The following is a 7749-nucleotide window of genomic DNA, read 5'->3' as shown; positions in this document are numbered from 1 at the left end:
GCCTCGTGGTCAGCGCCTGTATACTTACTGACATCAGCTTATCACTTTGCGACTCCCTGTGTCTAGTGATGTTTCTGTCGTGATCAATAGCAGCCTCTCTCAAAGTGGACACCGACAGACCTCGCCAACATGGTTGCGTGGTCTGTACCCTAGTCTTTAATGTTTCCTTTAAACCATCCATCAGTACAGATACTGCTACGTCTTGATGGTTTGGGTTGGTCTTAATGTCTTCTATTCCAGTGTACTTTGCCATTTCTAATAGTGCCCGGTGAAAATATTCTGATGCCGTCTCGGACTCTTTTTGTCTAATGGAGAATATCTTGTTCCATTTAACAACGGCTGGGAAATACTCCTTTAGCTGTAAATTTATCCTTTTTACATTATCCTTGTTGTACACGTCTGTAAGCGGTACATCTTTATCCAATGCACAGTCAGCTAAAAATTGAGTTGCGTCGACATTGGAAGGTAAACAAGCTCTTAGCAGTATCTGCCAATCCTTGTTGTTGGGTTCTACAGTGTTGCCTAGATCCCTGATGTATTTTTGGCTAGCAACTAAGTCCTTCCTGGGGTCAGGAAATTCGGACACTATTGTTCTTAATTCCATTCGGGAAAATGGAGTGTACATGGCAATGTTCCTTATGGGAGTGGCTCCAGACACATCTGTTTTTCCATTGGGAACTGCTATTACCCTTACAGGAGCAAGTCTAACAACCTCATTCTGTGTAGATTCTACAACTTGTGGTGAAATTGTTTCAGTGTAGTGCATGGTGCCGTACTTACCCGTTGACACGACCTCACCTATCCCTCCGCTAGGGGCTTTCGCTAATCTCGTGGGTGTTGTTGTGCCTACTGTGGTCTCTGCTATGGTGGCCGCGAGAGAGAGAGCTGAAATTGTTGTTGAATCGTCTTCTTGATCACACTCCTGAGGAAGGTTCAAAACAGGGTACATCTTGCACGGGTTAATAATTGCATGAGTTACTTGGTTAACATCATTAACATTTACAGGGTTACTAAGAGTTTGTGTTTTACAACCCAGTGCGTTTCTCTCCGCAATCAACTTTTCTCCTGCAATGTATGGTGGAGGAGGGGCTGTGGCTATCAGCTTCCTGACTGCCCCAGATCCTGCCGCCAGAGCCAAACCTCTCTGTATCTCACCTTCCTGGTGCCATAACTGTAAATAATCATGATGCTGAATTCGTCTCTTTGTTGATTTTATGAGACATATCCTCCTCCTTAAATTTTGTAACACTTCTGGACTGAAGCTACCTATTCTTGGGAATTTGTCCCTGTCTTGTACAGTCATTCTCTCCCATTCATCACATAAAGATTCTGTGTGACTTCCGTATTTTTCACACATGATGTACCTTGCCGACCCGACGGGTCGGTTCTCTGAATCAACCCGAACCAAGGTTGATCGCCCCCTACCTGAACAATTGGCCCCCATAATCTGCAGGTGTTGCTTACTACTCCTGTGATCTTTATATCACGGTCTTCAGCGAACCCTTACAGCAAACCAAATTGTCCAAAAATAGGCCGGCGGTGGCGGTTTACCGAGTACCCCACTCACTCGCCCACCTCGACCAATACGACCTGATCACACCGATATGGTGCTGGCGTACTCGATACAGGGCCCCTATGGAACCTTCTGTTTACTGGAACATATGAGGGTTACCCGCAGGACACTTACTCTTTCCAGTAAAGGTGGGGTTGTTAGATAGTTCCTGAGTGACCAGCGAACTTCCCTTCCAAAAATAAAAAATTACACAAATCACGTCAGAATGTACAAATAGCGTTTGTGACCACTTTACTCTAATGGTATTAGGTCAGATTACTAACTACTGCACACAATTACGTGCGGTACAATCGTTCAGTACATAAGCACTACTTGTCATGTACTGAAAGATCAATGGAATCGATGTTTCCGGCCGCGATTCCTTCAGCAAGAGCTTGTATGGCCTATATGGGTTCTGCACCAACACCCCAGGCGTTGTGCCTCTTGTACCTTTATAGCGGACCTCTTTGTCTATTTTACCTGTTACCTTATGACCTCCTGGTCTGTTACCTTATGACCTCCTGGTCTGTTACCTTATGGTCCGCTATACTCTAATGCTCAAATATTATTTAACCAGGGATGCCTCCCTAGCCACCGTATATGTCACTTACACGTATGTCCTTTGACGAGTACCCGACTTTCCTTTTGGTTCAACCTCTAAGTTATATAAACTTATGTGATAAAAACACACTCACTCAACACATGTACACTTTGTTTCTATATCTATTTCTGCGCAGAAATTTTCTTCAGCCCAGCTGTGTTACCAATTAGGAGCAGGATCTGTTAAACTAAATTTCAGATTTTCCAAAAATAGATTTGCGTTATTTACCGCGTCGCGTTATTTACCGCTGTGCGTTACTTATCGCCTTTGCGCTAATTATCGCTTTGCGCTAATTCAACTTTTCGTGACTTGAGCTACGTGGGCGTCACCGGACGCTACGTTGCGTAATGTACGCTGCGTGCGTCTGCCTTTTGGATTGCGTACGCAAGTCTTTTGTTAGAGACACGTGTACGCAAAACAAAGATCCACCGTAACACAATTTCTACCTTTATCAATGTAGATGATCCCTGATCATCTACCGCACACCACACTGACTGCCTTATCTCCCAGACAAGCCGTGTGTTGGTCTATACTTTAACTATTACCTCTACTATGAAATAACAGCAAATCTCTTTTAGCACTTTCTATCAACTATAAAAATTGGCAAACAGGAATAGTGATATACGAAATTTGAAAAAAGAAATGCAGATATATATGTATGCGTGCGTGTATACGCAAGACAGAAGAGAAATAAACAGTTTCAAAAGACACAAGCGTTTTGTTCTTACTTCCGGTTCCCGGATTCCTTCAGCACTCTTTGTCTAAGCGAAGCAGACGCTTATCCCGTCAGCACAGCACTGCGAGACAACCTCCCACCCTTTGCTGGGGGATAATGTCTGCTGATCTACCTAGTGCAGATATGAGAAGGACAGGACGAGTCCCCAATTGACAATGCTAAATTCCTTTGTCGTATAAACAACCCTTTATGAAGTCTAAGAACACTGTACGCTGTTTACTTAAGAAGTACCGTACAGGTACGCTGGTTGCGTAACGATCGCTCAGCCGTAGGCGAGACGCTCAAGCGTCACGTTCGCTCACGGCCCAGCGATCACAGGACAGCACGTTAAGGGCTATGACTAGAGTAATGATTCGCTATGGCGTAGCGGACGCTCGAGACCACGAGGAGATCACCAGCGGCGCAGACGCTCACAACGCTATACCTTTATGTCTAAACCTTATACCAATGAAATACACAGAATACCTTAATGTGAATACAGGGTGTAAGTGCAACCTTGTGTAACCTGACTAACTACAAAGCTGCTTGAGCGTCACCGACGCTCAAGTGAACACTTAACACTATAGGAAATACACAGATACTGGTTTAGGGTCCAAAGCCTATTAACTGTATTATATCTAATATACTTGTAAAAGGGGATAACAGTACAAATGATACACTACAATATAACAGAGACTTCCTAACCAAAATACAATACTATCTAATACAATTCAATACTAGTCTAGGGGAGATGTGTGAGAAAAGAGAAAGGAGAGAGAGAGAGAGAAATGGAGAGAGATGAGAGAAATTGGCTCACAGTAAGACAATGATTACGGAGAGAAACTTACGCACAAAGGGTATGATCGCATGCGCCTCGATATCCAGCTCCCGGTTATCAGCAGAAAACCGTTGATGAGAGAGTGGAGTTGGATATGGTCGGCCTGCCTATTTATGCCCCACACACAATGCAATCTCATAGTCCCTACAATCCCATTGTCCATTGGACGTCGGAATTCGGCCCTGTATCATAACAAAAGGTCATAGGTTGATTCATACAGGTGGGCTGTGACGATTTCAAACAGCTCAGGTGGGTGGGAAACTAGGTTTCCCGCCGCATACCTGAGTATGAGTAAATAATAGAAATGGACATAAACTTCTTATGTCCATAACTATTCGCACGAGCGATTAATACGCTCCAAACCAACACCGGAATATTGCTAATTAAATACTCTTCCGATGGGTACCAAACACTGCTGCATGACTCTTGTTAGACCCTTCCTACAATACAAAGAGGGATTCCTCAGCTCAGGGACATTCTATATTAACCAAACTTTCAGAAACTATCAAAGGGACCATGATCTACAAACTACATTAATTGTGAAAATATGTAACGAAGGAGTCGCACGCTACGACTACATAAACTCTACCGTAAATACGCATACCGTGCGCCCGCGGGTGCACGCTATTGCGGGTATGCGCCTTCACGGGAGAGCGTACGCATGCGCAGCGCGGACCAGTGTGCGGTGCAAATATGGCAACGTGCATAGAGACATTTTTCTGACTTTGACAACCTGCACTCTGGACTCTGCCTGATTACCCAGCAGCTGCACTCTGGATTCTGCCTAATTTTCCAGCCAATCCCTGCTCACCAGCTGGAATAAATATCCTGCTCCAGGGCTGGATAATGGTCAGTGCTTTGGTTGTCAAACCTTGAACACGTCTCTCCTGTCTGTGGAATTTACAGTTTGAGTCTCCAGGTATTCCAGCTCCTGTGTTCAACTCCTGTGATTCAGCTCCACTTAGAGACCCGCACCGGTTACCAGCTTGCGGTGCAGCCTGACTTCCGTTGTTCCAGCTCCGCTTCTTGGTTATCTGCTGTGATACCGAACATCGGCTTTCAGCTTCCAGCGTTGGACTCTGTTCTGCTTCTGATATCTGAGACCTGCCATCGTCTCCACACCGCTGCTCCCGCATTGTCTGGCCTCCTGACTGCTACAGGACACGGCTTCTGTTCATCTTTTCTGCGGTGAGCTTCCAGTGTTATGTGTGGGGGTTGAAAAGTGAAGCAGTACGTTTGCTTGGAGATATCAATATCAATCTCATCAAGGGTGGCGTCTAATTTCCCTTTTAATACATACCTTTTCCAGTACAACCTATACGGAGGCATTTTAATCCACGGTGGACTTTGTTTTCCAAACAGAGTTTGAAGTGAGACGTCTCTTCATTAATACTCTGTATTAGTTCCACTAATATCAATTGGATACTCCATGCTTCACAAAAGATGGGACATTCCTATTAATTACTAGGATGGTCAGTCTATCTTGTGCTCCTTAATCAGTTAATTTCTTGTTTATTGATTGCATGTATTATTATTTTTTAAACATTTTAATAAATTGTATTTATCCATTCAGCACCTTGCGCTCTCTTATATAGTTATGATTATAATTATATCGAAAAATCCACTTAGAGACCCGCACCGGTTACCAGCTTGCGGTGCAGCCTGACTTCCGTTGTTCCAGCTCCGCTTCTTGGTTATCTGCTGTGATACCGAACATCGGCTTTCAGCTTCCAGCGTTGGACTCTGTTCTGCTTCCAGCAGTGTTTGGTATCTCTCCACTCCCGTTGTTTGCGATCTCCAGCTACATCAGTGTTCCGCCATCGATCTCCAGCTACATCGGTGTTCCACCATTGATCTCCAGCTCCATCGTTGTTCCGCCATCGATCTCCAGCTCCATCTGTGTTCCGCCATCGATCTCCAGCTACATCGGTGTTCCGCCATTGATCTCCAGCTACATCGGTGTTCCGCCATTGATCTCCAGCTACATCGGCGTTCCGCCATCGATCTCCTGCTCCATCGGTACTCACCATCGGACTCTAACATCATCGGTGAGTTCTAGTACACCTTCCCGTCTGGTCCAGTTCCATCTGGCATCCCCAACAGTTCTCCTGTGTTCTTCTCAACCTCTGTGCATCTATCTGGACTCCGGCTCTCAGAGTATAACCTGCTGGTCAGTAGCTGCTTGTTTCCCTCTACAGTGGTTAGTTGTGGCCAACGGACATTACATCTCCGGGTCTTGCAGTGACTTTATACCAACTCATTCTATCCTGCCACAATATCCCTCTACCACTGTGCTAAAGGAACTGTACTGTTGTTTTCAATGCATAATCTACCGTTGAATTACCTTAACTGCCTAGGTGTATCAGAACTGTGTGTTTAATAAACAGACTTTATTTTACCACTTTGTCTTCGTCACGCCTTCGGGCTTCAGTGCCTAATCCTCTGCATGTCTAATAACCAACTGCATGTCTAATAGTCCAACCATCCCGGTTCACTTACACTCCAGCCTCTACAACTGAGGCCTCCCCAGGTCAGCCTCAGCCCTCAGTTGTGACAGTAAGCACTGACCATATGGATCCGGCCGGAGACCAGGCCCAAGCGACCAGTCCAGTGCAACAGCTGGCAGCCCGTTTAGAACACAAAGAGGCTTCACAGGGACAAGTGATTCGCTGTCTCCAAGACCTTTCATCCCGGCAGTTACAGTGTGAGGGACGGGGAATGACGCAGGTACTGTGTGAGGTGTCAAGGCATGGGGCAGATATGGTGTGAGGTGACGGGGAAAGGCGCAGGTACGGTGTGAGTTGACGGGGAATGGGGCAGGTATGGTGGGAGGTGACAGGAATGGCGCAGGTACGGTGTGAGGTGACGGGAATGGCGCAGGTACGGTGTGAGGTGACGGGAATGGTGTAGGTACGGTGTGAGGTGAAGGGAATGGCGCAGGTATGGTGTGAGGTGACAGGAATGGCGCAGGTATGGTGTGAGGTGACAGGAACGGCACAGGTACAATGTGAGATGTCAGGAAACGGAGCAGGTACGGTGTGAGGTGACCGGAATAGAGCAGATACAGTGTGAGGTGACCGGAAATGGCGCAGGTACGTTGTGAGGTGACGGGGAATGGCGCTGGTACGGTGTGAGGTGACAGAAATGGAGCAGGTACGGTGTGAGGTGACGGGGAATGGCGCAGGTACGGCGGGAGGTGACGGGGATCAGCGCAGGTACAGTGTGAGGAGACAAGAATGGAACAGATACGGTGTGAGGTGACGGGGAATGGAGCAGGTATAGTGTGAGGTGACGGGGAATGGAGCAGGTACAGTGTGAGGTGACGGGGAATGGAGCAGGTACAGTGTGAGGTGACGGGGAATGGGCCAGGTACGGTGTGAGGTGACGGGGAATGGCGCAGGTACGGTGTGAGGTGACTGGGATCGGCGCAGGTACGGCGTGAGGTGACGGGGAATGGAGCAGGTACAGCGTGAGGTGACAGAGAATGGAGCAGGTATGGTGTGAGGTGATGGAGAATGGGGCAGGTGCTACTTGAGGTGACAGGGAATGGAGCAGGTACAGTGTTAGGTGACGGGGAATGGCGCAGGTACGGTGGGAGGTGACGGGGGATCAGCGCAGGTACAGTGTGAGGAAACATGAATGGAACAGATACGGTGTGAGGTGACGGGGAATGGAGCAGGTACGGTGTGAGGTGACGGGCGGTGGTGCAGGTACGGTGTGAGGTGACTGGCAATGGCGCAGGTAAGGTGTGAGGTGACTGGGATCGGCGCAGGTACAGTGTGAGGTGACGGGGAATGGGGCACGTACGGCGTGAGGTGATGGGGAATGGGTCAGGTACGGCGTGAGGTGACGGGGAATGGCGCAGGTACGGTGTGAGGTGGCGGGAACGGCGCAGGTAAGGTGTGAGATGTCGAGGAACGGGGCAGGTACGGCGTGAGGTGATGGGGAATGGAGCAGGTATGGTGTTTGGTGACGGGGAATGGGGCAGGTGCAGCGTGAGGTGACGGGGAATGGGGCAGGTATGGCGTGAGGTGACGGGGAAT

The sequence above is a fragment of the Pseudophryne corroboree genome, chromosome 1, assembly GCF_028390025.1.
Source record: "Pseudophryne corroboree isolate aPseCor3 chromosome 1, aPseCor3.hap2, whole genome shotgun sequence".
NCBI lineage: Eukaryota > Metazoa > Chordata > Amphibia > Anura > Myobatrachidae > Pseudophryne > Pseudophryne corroboree.
This window is presented reverse-complemented; position numbering follows the sequence as displayed.